This window comes from Balaenoptera ricei, chromosome 2 (assembly GCF_028023285.1).
Source record: "Balaenoptera ricei isolate mBalRic1 chromosome 2, mBalRic1.hap2, whole genome shotgun sequence".
NCBI lineage: Eukaryota > Metazoa > Chordata > Mammalia > Artiodactyla > Balaenopteridae > Balaenoptera > Balaenoptera ricei.
In genome coordinates, this window is record NC_082640.1 from 156,751,129 (window position 1) to 156,764,996 (window position 13,868).

Consider the following 13,868-nt stretch of genomic DNA (forward strand, 5'->3'; position numbering starts at 1 on the left):
AAACAACAAGATACCACTACACACTTACTAGGGTGGCCAAGATCCAAAACACTGACAACACAAAATGGTGGCAGGGAAGTAGAGCAAAAGGTACTCTAGTCCACTGCTAGTGGGAATGCAAAATGGTACAGCCACTTTGGAAGACAGTTTGGTAGTTATATACAAAACTGAACATACTCTTACCATACAATCCAGCAATTGTGCTCCTTAGTGTTTGCCCAAATGAGGTGAAAACTTATGTCCATACCAAAACCTTCACACAGATGTTTATAGCAACTTTATTCATAACTGCCAATAGTTGGAGGTGACCAAGGTGTCCTTCAGTAGGTGAGTGGATAAATAAACTGTGGTACATCGAAACAACAAAACACTATTCAGTGCTTAAATAAAAAAACTATCAAGATATGAAAAGACACAAGGGAACTTAAATGCCTATTACTAAGCAAAGGAGCCAAACTGAAAAGGCTGTATATTGTAAGACTTCAACAATATGACATTCTAGAAAAGGCAAAACTTTGGAGACAGTAAAAAACATCAGTGGCTGCACAGAGTTAGGGAGAGGGAGGGTGAACAGACAGAGCACAGAGGATTATTACAGCAGTGAAACTATTCTGCATGATAAAATGTTGAATATATGTCATTATACATTTGTCCAAACTCAAAGAATGTATAACACCAAGAGTGATCCCTAGTGTAAACTACAGACTTTGGATAATAATGACATAGCAATGTAGGTTCATTGATTGTAACAAATGTACACTCAAGTGTGGGATGTCAATGGTAGGGAGGCTGTGCTTGTGTGGAGCTAAGGGAGTGGGGTATGTGAGAACTCTGTACTTTCCACTCAATTTTTCTGTGAACCTAAAACTGCTCTAAAAAAAAAAAAAAAAACAATCTATTGAAAATTTCAATGACAAAACAAGGGAAATTAAATACTATTTTAAATTAAAATAAAAACAAAAATCACGATATACAGAATGCCACTAGAGCAGTACTCAGAAGGAAATTTATAGTATTAAATGCCTATATTAAGAAATAATAGGGAGAAATAGACAGCAATACAATAATAGAAGGGGACTTCAATACCCCATTTTTATCAATGGCGAGATCATCCAGACACAAAATCAACAGGGAAACATTAGACTTAAACTACACGTGATATCTGATGGAATTAACATACATATACAGAACATTTCTCCAAAAACAGCAGAATACACATTCTTCTCGAGTGCACAGGGAACATTCTCCAGTACAGATCACATGTTGAGCCAAAAACAAGTCTTAATAAATTTAAGAAAATTGAAATCATATCAAGCATCTTTTCCAACCACCATGGTATGAAACTAGAAATCAATTACAAAAAGAAAACTAGAAAATTCACAAATATGTGGAGATTAAACAACATGCTATAACAACCAATGGGTCAAAGCAGAAATCAAAAGAGAAATCAAAAAATATCTTGAGAGAAATGAAAATGGAAATACAACACACCAAAATTTATGGGATGCAGCAAAAGCAGTTCTAAGAGGAAAGTTCATGGCAATAAATGTCTACATTAAGAAACAAGAAAAATCTAAAATAACAACCACCCTTTACACCTCAAAGAAATAGGAAAAGAAGAACAAACTAAGCCCAAAGTTCATAGAAGGAAGGAAAAAACAAAGATCAGAGTAGAAATAAATGAAATAGAGACTAAACAGATAATAGAAAAGATGAATAAAACTAAGAGCTCATTTTTTTGAAAAGATAAATAAAATAGAAGAAACCTTTAGCTAGATTCATAAAGAAAAAGAGAAACAGCACCCAAATAAAACTAGAAGTGAAAGAGATGTTACAACTGATACTACAGAAATACAAAGGATCATAAGACAACAGTATGAACAGTTACCTGCCAACAAACTGGACAACCTAGAAAAAAATGGATAAATTCCTAGAAACATACAATCTACCACCTACTAAGACTGAATCATGAAGAAATAGAAAAAGTAGACAGATTAATTACTAGGAAGGAGATGGAATCAGTAATCAAGAACCTCTCAACAGAGGGCGGAGTCAAGATGGAGGACTAGCAGGACGCGAAATTCATGTCTCCATATAACTAGGGCACCTACCAGGCACCAGTGGGGGACCACGGACACCTAAGGGGACGGGAGGAATCCCCAGTGACTGGGTAGGAGGTGGGGCATGGGGAGAGTGAAGGGGGAGCAGAAGTGGAGATGGGACGGGATGACGCCCCTGAGGGGCGGCTGAGGGAGGGGAAGGGATCCCACGGCCGAAGGGGGAAACTGAGGGACCGTTGGGAGGACAGAAGGTCAAAAGGGAGCATGGTCAGGTTTCCCCTGCCCACACAGGCCCCCGGGAGCCCGCTGAGACCCTGGGCCTGATCCTCTGCCCACCAAGGGCCCCTCCAGCTGCGTGGGTCCTGAGGGAGTGGGAGGGAGGGAAGGGGGAGCAAAAGTAAAGGCCAGACCTCTGGGACCATCACCCCTGAGGGATGGCTGGGGGAGGGGAGGAGTTCCTACACCCAGAGGGACCCACCCATGGTTAGGAGTCCAGTGGAGATGGGGGAGACTCTGGGGGAGATGGTGGGGTGGGGCATGGAGGAACAGAAGGGAATGAGGCCAGCGCTTTCCCCAACCACTTAGGCGCCGGGGAGCCTGCTGGGCTCCTGGGCCTAATACTCTGCCCTTGGAGCCTCCCTCCTGCTGCGCAGAGCCCAAGCCCCACCCCTACACCCCCACCCAGGGCCCTACCTCTACACTCAGAGAACCCCTCTGACACCCTCTCTAATGAGCTGGGCCTTAAACCCCACCCACGTACACTCACCCAGGGCCTTATCTCCAAACTCGGAAACTCCACACTCCAGAGGCCCTCCTTTGGAAGCACTGCCTCCCTTTCTGCACGGGTCTTAAGCAGAGGCCCCGCCCCACGCTTGAACATCGCCCGGCCTAGGTCCCGCCCCCAAGGCCTTTTCTGACTGCATGGGTCCTGAGCCTTGGCCCTGCCCCATGCTCACCCCCCACCCACCTAGGTCCTGCCCTACCCTAAACCCCACCCCTGCCTAAGTTCCACCCCCGCCTAAACTCTGCCCCCATAGCCAAGGCTTTCTTTTTTTTTGTTTTTTTTTCTTTTTTCCTCTTTTAGATTGGGGTTCTGTTTTACCTTGTTGATTCATTGTGGTTGATTCATTTATATTTTTATTTTTCCTGATAAATATTTTAGTTTTCTAATTTTATTTTATTCTTTATACTTTGTTACTGTTCTCTCCTTTTGGCTTGTTCCCCCCACCCACCCCACCCCCTCTTTCTCTTTTTTGTTTTTCTGTTGTGGTTTTATTTTACCTTGTTGCAGTTGTTTCAATTATATTTTTATTTTTCCTAATATATTTTTTATCTTTCGAATTTTATGTTGTTTTTTATTCTTAGATACTGTACTGCTCCTTTTTTTCTTTCTCTCTCTTTTTTTTTTTTTCTGCACCATGCAGCTTGCAGGATATTGGTTCCCAGGCTGCAGGTCGGGCCAGAGCTCCTGTGATGGGAGCTCTGAGTCCAAACCGCTGGACTAACAGAGAACCTCAAAACCCAGGGAATATTAATCGGAGTGAGGCCTCCCGGAGGTCCTAATCTCAGCACCAAGACCTAGCTTTACCCAACTGCCTGAAAACTCGTGCTGGACGCCTCAGGCCAAACAACCAGTAAGACAGGAATACAGCCCCACCCATCAAAAATAAAAAAAGAGAAACAACAAAAAAATATATTACAGACAAAGGAGCAAGGTAAAAACCTACAAGACCAAATAAATGAAGATGAAATAGGCAATCTACCTGAAAGAGAATTCAGAGTAATGATAGTAAAGATGATCCAAAATCTCGGAAACAGAATGGAGAAAATACAAGAAACATTTAACAAGGATCTAGAAGAACTAAAGAGCAAACAAACAGTGATGAACAACACAATAACTGAAATTTAAAATACTCTAGAAGGACTCAATAGCAGAATAACTGAGGCAGAATAACGGATAAGTGAGCTGGAAGATAAAATGGTGGAAATAACTGTCAGGAAGCAGAATAAAGAAAAAAGAAGGAAAAGAACTGAGGACAGTCTCAGAGACCTCTGGGACAACATTAAATGCACCAACATTTGAATTCTAGGGGTCCCAGAAGAAGAAAAGAAAAAGAAATGGTCTTAGAAAATATTCAAAGACATTATAGTCAAAACTTCCCTAATAAACTCATCAAGAAAAAGAGGGAGAGGACTCAAATCAATAAAATTAGAAATGAAAAAGGAGAAGTTACAACAGACTCCGCAGAAATACAAAGCATCCTAAGAGACTACTACAAGCAACTCTATGCCAATAAAATGGACAACCTGGAAGAAATGGACAAATTCTTAGAAAGGAATAACCTTCCAAGACTGAACCAGGAAGAAATAGAAAATATGAACAGACCAATCACAAGCAATGAATTTGAAACTGTGATTTAAAATCTTCCAACAAACAAAAGCACAGGACCAGATGGCTTCACAGGTGAATTCTAACAAAAATTTAGAGAAGAGCTAACACCTATCCTTTTCAAACTCTTTCAAAATATAGCAGAGGGAAGAACACTCCTAAACTCATTCTACGAGGCCATCATCACCCTCATACCAAAAAGAGACAAAGATGTCACAAAAAAAGAAAACTACAGGCCAATATCACTGATGAACACAGATGCAAATATCTTCAACAAAATACTAGCAAACAGAATCCAACAGTACATTAAAAGGATCATACACCATGATCAAGCGGGGTTTATCCCAGGAATGCAAGGATTCTTCAATATACACAAATCAATGTGATAAACCATATTAACAAATTGAAGGAGAAAAACCATATGATCATCTCAATAGATGCAGAAAAAGCTTTCGACAAAACTCAACACCCATTTATGATAAAAACTCTCCAGAAAGTAGGGATAGAGGGAACATACCTCAACATAATAAAGATCATGTATGACAAACCCGCAGCCAACATCTTTCTCAGTGTTTACAACCTGAAACCATTTCCTCTCAGATCAGGAAGAAGACAAGGTTGCCCACTCTCACCACTATAATTCAACATAGTTTTGGAAGTTTTGCCCACAGGAATCAGAGAAGAAAAAGAACTAAAAGGAATCCAAATCAGAAAAGAAGAAGTAAAACTGTCACTGTTTGCAGATGACATGATACTATACATAGAGAATCCTAAAGATGCTACCAGAAAACTACTAGAGCTAATCAATGAATTTGGTAAAGTAGCAGGATACAAAATTAATGCACAGAAATCTCTTGCATTCCTATACACTAATGATGAAAAATCTGAAAGAGAAATTAAGGAAACACTCCCATTTACCACTGCAACAAAAAGAATAAAATACCTAGGAATAAACCTACGTAAGGAGACAAAAGACCTGTATGCAGAAAACTATAAGACACTGATGAAAGAAATTAAAGATAATACAAATAGATGGAGAGATATACCATGTTCTTGAATTGGAAGAATCAACATTCTGAAAATGACTATACTACCCAAAGCAGTCTACAGATTCAGTGCAATCCCTATCAAACTACTAATGGCATTTTTCAGAGAACTAGAACAAAACATTTCACAATTCGTATGGAAACACAAAAGACCCCGAATATCCAAAGCAATCTTGAGAAAGAAAAATGGAGTTGGAGGAATCCGGTTCCCTGACTTCAGACTATATTACAAAGCTACAATAATCAAGACAGTATGGTACTGGCATAAAAATAGAAATATAGATCAATGGAACAGGATAGAAAGCCCAGAGATAACCCACACACATATGGTCACCTTACCTTTGATAAAGGAGGAAAGAATATACAGTGGAGAAAAGACAGCCTCTTCAATAAGTGGTGCTGGGGAAACTGGACAGCTACATGTAAAAGAATGAAATTAGAACACTTCCTAACACCATACGCAAAAATAAACTCAAAATGGATTAAAGACCTAAATATAAGGCCAGACACTATAAAACTCTTAGAGGAAAACATAGGCAGAACACAGTATGACATAAATCACAGCAAGATCCTTTTTGACCCACCTCTTAGAGAAATGAAATAAAAACAAAAATAAACAAATGGGACCTAATGAAACTTAAAAGCTTTTGCACAGTAAAGGAAAACATAAACAAGACGAAAAGACAACCCTCAGAATGGGAGAAAATATTTGTAAATGAAGGAATGGACAAAGGATTAATCTCCAAAATATACAAGCAGCTCATGCAGCTCAATATCAGACAACAAACAACGCAATCCAAAAATGGACAGAAGACTAAATAGACATTTCTCCAAAGAAGATATACAGATTGCCAACAAACACATGAAAGGATGCTCAACATCACTAATTAGAGAAATGCAAATCAAAACTACAGTGAGGTACCACCTCACACCTGTCAGGATGGCCAACATCAAAAAATCTACAAACAATAAATGCTGGAGAGGGTGTGGAGAAAAGGGAACCCTCTTGCACTGTTGGTGGGAATGTAAATCGACACAGCCACTATGGAGAACAGTATGGAGGTTCCTTAAAAAACTAAAAGTAGAACTACCATATGGCCCAGCTATCCCACTACTGGGCATATACTCTGAGAAAACCATAATTCAAAAAGAGTCATGTACCACAATGTTCACTGCAGCACTATTTACAATAGCCAGGACATGGAAGCAACCTAAGTGTCCATCGACAGATGAATGGATAAAGAAGATGTGGCACATATATACAATGGAATATTATTCAGCCATAAAAAGAAATGAAATTGAGTTATTTATAGTGAGGTGGATGGACCTAGAGTCTGTCATACAGAGTGAAATAAGTCAGAAAGAGAAAAACAAATACCACTTGCTAACACATATATAGGGAATCTAAAAAAAAACAATGGTTCTGATGAACCTAGGGGCAGGACAGGAATAAAGACACAGACGTAGAGAATGGACTTGAGGACATGGGGAGGGGGAAGGGTAAGCTGGGACGAAGTGAGAGAGTAGCATTGACATATACACACTAACAAATGTAAAATAGATAGCTAGTGGGAAGCAGCTGCATAGCACAGGGAGATCAGCTCGGTGCTTTGTGACCATCTAGAAGGGTGGGATAGGGAGAGTGGGAGGGAGATGCAAGAGGGAGGGGATATGGGGACATATGTATGCATATAGCTGATTCAGTATGTTATACAGCAGAAACTAACACAACATTGTAAAACAATTATACGCCAATAAAGATGTTAAAAAAGAAAAAAGAACCTCTCAACAAAGAAAAGTCAAGGACCAGATATTTTCACCTGTGAATTTTACCAAACATTTAAAGAAGAATTAATACCAATTCTTTTCAAAGTCTTCCAAAAATAGAAGAGGAAGGAACACTTCCAAACTCATTTTACAAGGCCCTCATTACCAATACCAAAAACATACAAGGACACTATAAGAAAAGAAAACTACAAGCCAATATCTCTAATGAACATAGATGCAAAAATACTCAATGAAATATTAGCAAACCAAATTCAACAATATATTAAAAATGTCATACACCATGATCAAGTGGGATTTATTCCAGGATAAGTCAGACAGAGAGAGACAAATATTGCAGGACCTCACTTATATGTAGAATCTAAAACCAAACCCACTGATACAGAGAACAGATTGGTATTTGCCAGAGGCAAGGGTGGGGGGTTGGGTAAAATAGGTGAAAGGGGTCAAAAGATACAAACTTCCAATTATAAGATAAAACAGTCCTGGAGATATAACATACAGCATGGATACTATAGTTAACAACACTGTATTGTATATTTGGAAGTTGCTAAGAGAGTAGATCTCAAAAGTTCTCATCACAAGAAAAAAATCTGTAACTATGTGTGGTGAAGGATCTTAACTAAACTTTTTGTGGTAATCATTTCACAATATGTACACATATCATTATGTTGAACACCTAAAATTAATACAATGTTATATGTCAATTACATCTCAACAACAAAAGAAAAGAAATTATAAAGGTCTCGAATCAATTATCTCAATTTTCACCTCAAGAAACCAGAAAGAGAACAGCAAATTAAACCCAAAGCAAATAGATTAAATGAAGTAATAAAGATCAGAATGAAAATTAATGAAATAGAAAACAGAAAAACAGAAAGAAAAAAAAGCACACAAAAACAAAAGCTGATTTTTTTTTTTTTTAAGAAAGCCAATAATATTCATCCACCTCTAGCCATACTGATCAGGAGAAAGAACGACAAAAATTACCAGTATGAGGAATGGTTGAAGGATGATGTCACAGATTCTATGGTTATTGAAAGGATAATAAAAGGTAATATGAACAACTTTCTTTCTACAAATTAGACAACTTAGAGATGAAATGGACACACTCCTTGAAAGACACAAACTATGAAAATTAATGCAAGAGAAAATGGATGGCTTAAATAGCTCTGTATCTTTTCAGGAAATTGAATCTGTAATTTAAAACTTTCCCACAAAGAGAACTCCAGGCCCACACTGATTTCACTTATGAATACTATCAAAAATATAAGGAAGAAGAGAGAACAATTCTATACAAACTCTCCAAGAAAACTGAAGAGGAGGAAATATGTCCCAACTAGCTCTTTGCAGCCAGCATTACCCTGATGTGGAAATCAGATTAAAACATACATTAATACAAAAATTCAGATCAATGTTCCTCATGAACATAGATGGCGAAATCCTAAACAAAATGTTAGCAACTGAATTCAACAATATACAGGGCTTCCCTGGTGGCACAGTGGTTGAGAATCTGTCTGCCAAGGCAGGGGACACGGGTTCGAGCCCTGGTCCGGGAAGATCCCACACGCCGCGGAGCAACTAGGCCCGTGTGCCACAGCTACTGAGCCTGCACTTCAGAGTCCGCAAGCCACACCTATTGAGCCCACGTGCCACTACTACTGAAGCCTGTGTGCCTAGAGCCCGTGCTCTGCAACAAGAGAAGCCACCGCCATGAGAAGCCCGCGCACAACAACGAAGAGTAGCCCCCGCTCGTCGCAACTAGAGAAAGCCCGCACGCAGCAACGAAGACCCAACGCAGCCAAAAATAAATAAATAAATAAATTTATTTAAAAAAACAATATATAAAAAGGATAATACACCATGATCAAATAAAATTTATCCTATGGATATAGGGTTGGTCTGAAAATCAATCAATGTATGTTACCATATTAAGAAAGTTAAAATGAATAATCACATTGAGAAAGCCGTTTTGGAAAAGGAGCTAGGGAACGGCCTGGAGCAAACAGGCCTAACAAGCCCAGTAAAACAAAGCTCCTGAAGGCTTGGGTCTTTGAGACAACAACTAGAGACCCACAGAAGCAAAAGATTATCTCTGTCCCACTGATGTATGTACAGTTTCCAAAGGACAAAAGCGGAACTATAAATCCACCAGACAGCAGAATCACTGAACTCCCAGCTCCCTAAAAGCTAGAGATACAGGCCTGACACACACTCCTAAGTTGTTGCTTCAGGAAGCAGACCCCCACCCGATGAAAACTGCTGACTGCAAGCACATGGACCCCAGACCGACGGAAACCAGAACGCTGATAACGCTCAAAACTTCACTTTGATGCCAACCAAACTGAGAACTGAGCACAAGCTGATCAGGCACCCTGTGGCCCCCGCCCTCACACTGCCTTTAAAACCCTTTCCCTGAACATCCTTGGGGAGTTGGCACTCTTTCACCATCTCCCTTGTGCACAAGCTATCCTTTCAATAAAAAGTATTGCTTGCCTAAGAATCTTTTGGGAGTGATATTCATTTCTATGTTTTTGCTGTCCAAGAATCCGGAGAAAGCCCAGTAACAATCTGATCACATCAATAGATCAGAAAAATCATTTGACAAAATCCAACATCCATTCCTAATAATAACTCCCAGAAAACTGTCAATAGAAGGGAACTTTTCAACATGATAAAGGGCATCTATGGAAGAATCTACAGCTAATAGTAGATTTTAATGGTAAAAGATTGAATACCTTCCCCCTAAAATCAGAAACAAGACAAGAGGTTCTGGCCAGTGCAATCAGGCAAGAAAGAGAAATAAAAGGATTCAAGATTAGAAAGGAAGATTTAAAATTGTCTTTATTTATAGGTGACATTTATAGATGTCTATGTAGAAACCTGAGGGAATCTATAAAAAAAGGTACTAATGAGTTTAACAAGCTCAAAGGACTTAAGATGAATATGCAGCAGTCAATTCTATTTTTATATACTAGCAATGAACAACTGGAAATTAAAATTTTTAAAGAATACTATTACACAGCAAAAAAAAAAAATTAAGTACTTAGCAATAATCCTGACAAAAGCTGTAGAAAACCTGTAACTTAAAACTATAAACATCACTGAGAGAAATTAACACCAACCTAAATAAGTGGTGAGATCTTATTCACTGATCTGAATAATTAACATCATTAAGATGTCAATTTTCCCCAGAATGATCAATCAGAAGGTTTTACTTGTAGAATTTGACAAACTGATTCTAAAATTCAAATAGAAATGCAAAAGATCTAGAATAGCCAATCCACTTTGAAAAAGAAGAAAAAGTTGGAGGACTACCACTTTCTGATTTCAAGACAGATAAAGTTACAGTCTCAAAACAGTGGGTTATTTGCGTAACAATAGACAGATCAATAGAAGAGAATAGAAAGACTAGAAATACACGCACACAAATTTGGCAACAGATTTTTGACAAGTGTACAAAGGTAAATCACTGGAGAAAGGATAGTCTTTTTACATAGAGTGCTGGAACAACTGAATGGAACACAAAAGAACTTACTTTCATACCTGGAACCACATACAAAAATTAGTCCAAAATAGACCACAGTCCAACATGTAAAACCGAAGACTATAAAACTTCTAAAAGTAAACAGAGGAGAATTTTTTTTTTTTCCTTTTTAGGAGAAATCTTTTAAACCTAGGGCCTAGGGTTAAGCAAAGATTTCTTAGATATGGCAGAGAATGCAAAATCCATAAAAGAACAAATTGATAAGTTGAACTTCATCAAAACTACAAACTTCTCTTTAAAATGTTTTATTAAGAGAATGAAGAGACAAGCCACAGATTGGGATAAAATATTTTCAAAACATATATTTGCTAAAGGACTATTCAAAATATATAAAAAACTCAAAACTCAGTAAGAAAAGAAACAACTCCTCAAGAAATAGGCAAAAGATGTGAACATACACTTTATCCACTCCCAAGTTTTTACCCAAGAGAAAAGAAAGATCAGGTTCATACAAAGATTTATACATGAAGGCTCACAGCAGCTTCATTTGTAATAGCCTCAAACTAGAAACAAACCAAATGTTCATCAACAGGAAAACAGATAAGCAAATAATGGTGAAGGTTTCAGGGGTGTACACATATGTCAAAATTTAGCTTGTTACACAATTTAAGTATGTGCAGTTTATTATAGATTAAATAAACTGCAATAAAGCTGTCTTATTAAAATAAAAATTTAAACGGGTGAAAAAATGATACTGTATTAAAGTATTGGCAGTCTCTAACTCTCTCTCTCTCTCTCTCACACTCACACACACACACACACACACACTTCACTATCTACTGCAGGAGTTTAGCAAAAATGCAGCAACACCCTCTTAGTCTTCCTCACGGAAGCCCACTTACAGTATATCGCTTTTAGGGACAACCAGCTGCTGGCTTTAGCAAACTTTTATCAGCCCACAGTGGAAACAAGTTAATGAAAGTTTAGTTTTGCCTTTTTGTTCAGGACCGACACCAAGAAGTGAACCAGGCTTGGGCTCTCAATTTCCATAGCCTCTGGTTCCAGAGTGCTAAGATTCCCTAAATTTCTCTCTTCTGAATTGAATTCCCATCACCCCAGTGCACCGTTTTGCTGCTGTCTCTCCTCTACTGTACACCCTCTCACTCCTCCCCTCCAAGCCCAGTGGTTGCCTGCTCAGTTCCCTCTTGTTCTCACTCTGCTTTTTCCCTTAAGCCTCTCTGTGGCCAGCTTCCAGACCCTGGAACCCTGGCGCCAGTTCCTTATGACGAACCAACACTGAGGAACCGCCCTTTTTCTTTGGGGCGGGGCGGCCGCCGCCGAACCCAGGAGGCTGGGTTCCCGCCTTGGAAGAGGATTTGCCTCGGAAGCAGAGTTTCAGACTCAAGTCTCCAACACCCACCTTCCTAGCGCCGCTGACAGCTGCACCCAAGCTCTCCGAAAGGCCGCATCGTGGAAAGCGGTGTGGGCCGGGTGCCTGCTGCTGGGCGCCCTCCTGCGGCTCAGGCTCCAGGTACTCCAGGCCCCCCGCGGGCTCCTCGCAAACCCAGCCCACCTGGCACTTGGTCTCCCACGTGGTGCTTCCCTGGAAGGCCTCCAACGCCCCCAGCGCACGTGGAGCCTTCGACGTGTCCCGCGGGCTGGCCGACAGCTGCACCCAAGTCATTCGTCTACAGCCTAAGAAGCTCTTGGTTTCCAGACACCTACCTACACGGAGCAGGGCGGCTTCCATGAGAATCAGCCCTTCATCCAGAATAACTGCTACTCTCATGGTTATGTGGAAGGGCTCCCATTCCCTGGTTGTCCAGCATTTGGGGGCCTTTCGAGGGATGCCACCGATAAATGATCCCACTTATGAAACAGAGCCCTTAAGGACTCTACCACATTTGAACACCAGTTGTATAAGACAGTAACAAGGTTCAATTCCCATGAAATGCAGCTTAGAAGAGGAAATAAATATGTCAGAAGCTGGAGTTCAAGGCAGAGAATTCAAAACTGCCACAATGCCACAAAACGGCCATTCCCATGGCTGGTGGACCCACTGGTCCTTTGTGGAGTGTGCTTGTGGTGGTGGACAATTACAGTTTCAATTATTCAAATAACAGTGTCTCAAAGGCAACAGAAGATATATTAAATGTGATCAAGGTAACAGATTCCATCTACCTATGGCTAGGCCTTCATGTTTCTTTAATTGGGATTGAGATTTGGAACCACGGGAATCTCATAAATGTTGAACAACACATGAGTCAACTTCTTGACAGCGTCAGTGAATGGAAAAGTATTCATCTTTATCCCCGTCTGCCACCTGATTTGGGGGATCTGTTTGTGTGCAAGGATTTTCCTAATATATTTAAGTTGGCCTGAATCTCAGGAATGTGCTACCGTCATTTTGGGCTAGCAGTTTATAAATTCCTCAAAGATAAATCGATTTCTTTCATTTTGCAGGGGTCATAATCTTGGTATGTCTCATACAGAGGAATTCTGTTCATGTAGGAAAAAACATTGCATCATGAATGCCTATAATACAAATACCAGTGCTTTTAGCAACTGCAGTTATGGAAGTTATTTTAACCCATTAACCACAAGGGAGTCTGTCTGATGAATACACCAGCTTCTCAAAACATTATCCCATTGAAACAATGTGGTAACAAGGTAGTGGAAGGTGAAGAAGATTGTTGTGACTGTGGATCAGAATGTCAGTGCAGAAGGGATCTGAAACCTTGGGCAGACTGTGCTTTTGGACCTTGCTATGTAAAATGTAAGTCTGCTTCTCTTGGAATGTTCTGTAGAGCACATATCAGTGAATGTGACCTTCCTGTGTGGTACAATGGAAGTTCAAGGTGATGCCCTGACAATTTCTATATGCAGGATGGGATGCCTTGTGGTGACAGCAACTACTGTTATCACAAAATGTACAACAGCCCCAATAAACAATGTCAATATATTTTTGACCAAACAGCAAGGAGTGCCCCCCGAGCTGCTACAAAACAATTAATGTACAAGGAGATTGTTGTGGCCAATATGGCGTGGAAATTCAACATACAAAAGATGTCTTCCTTGAAATATTTTGCGTGAAAGAGTGC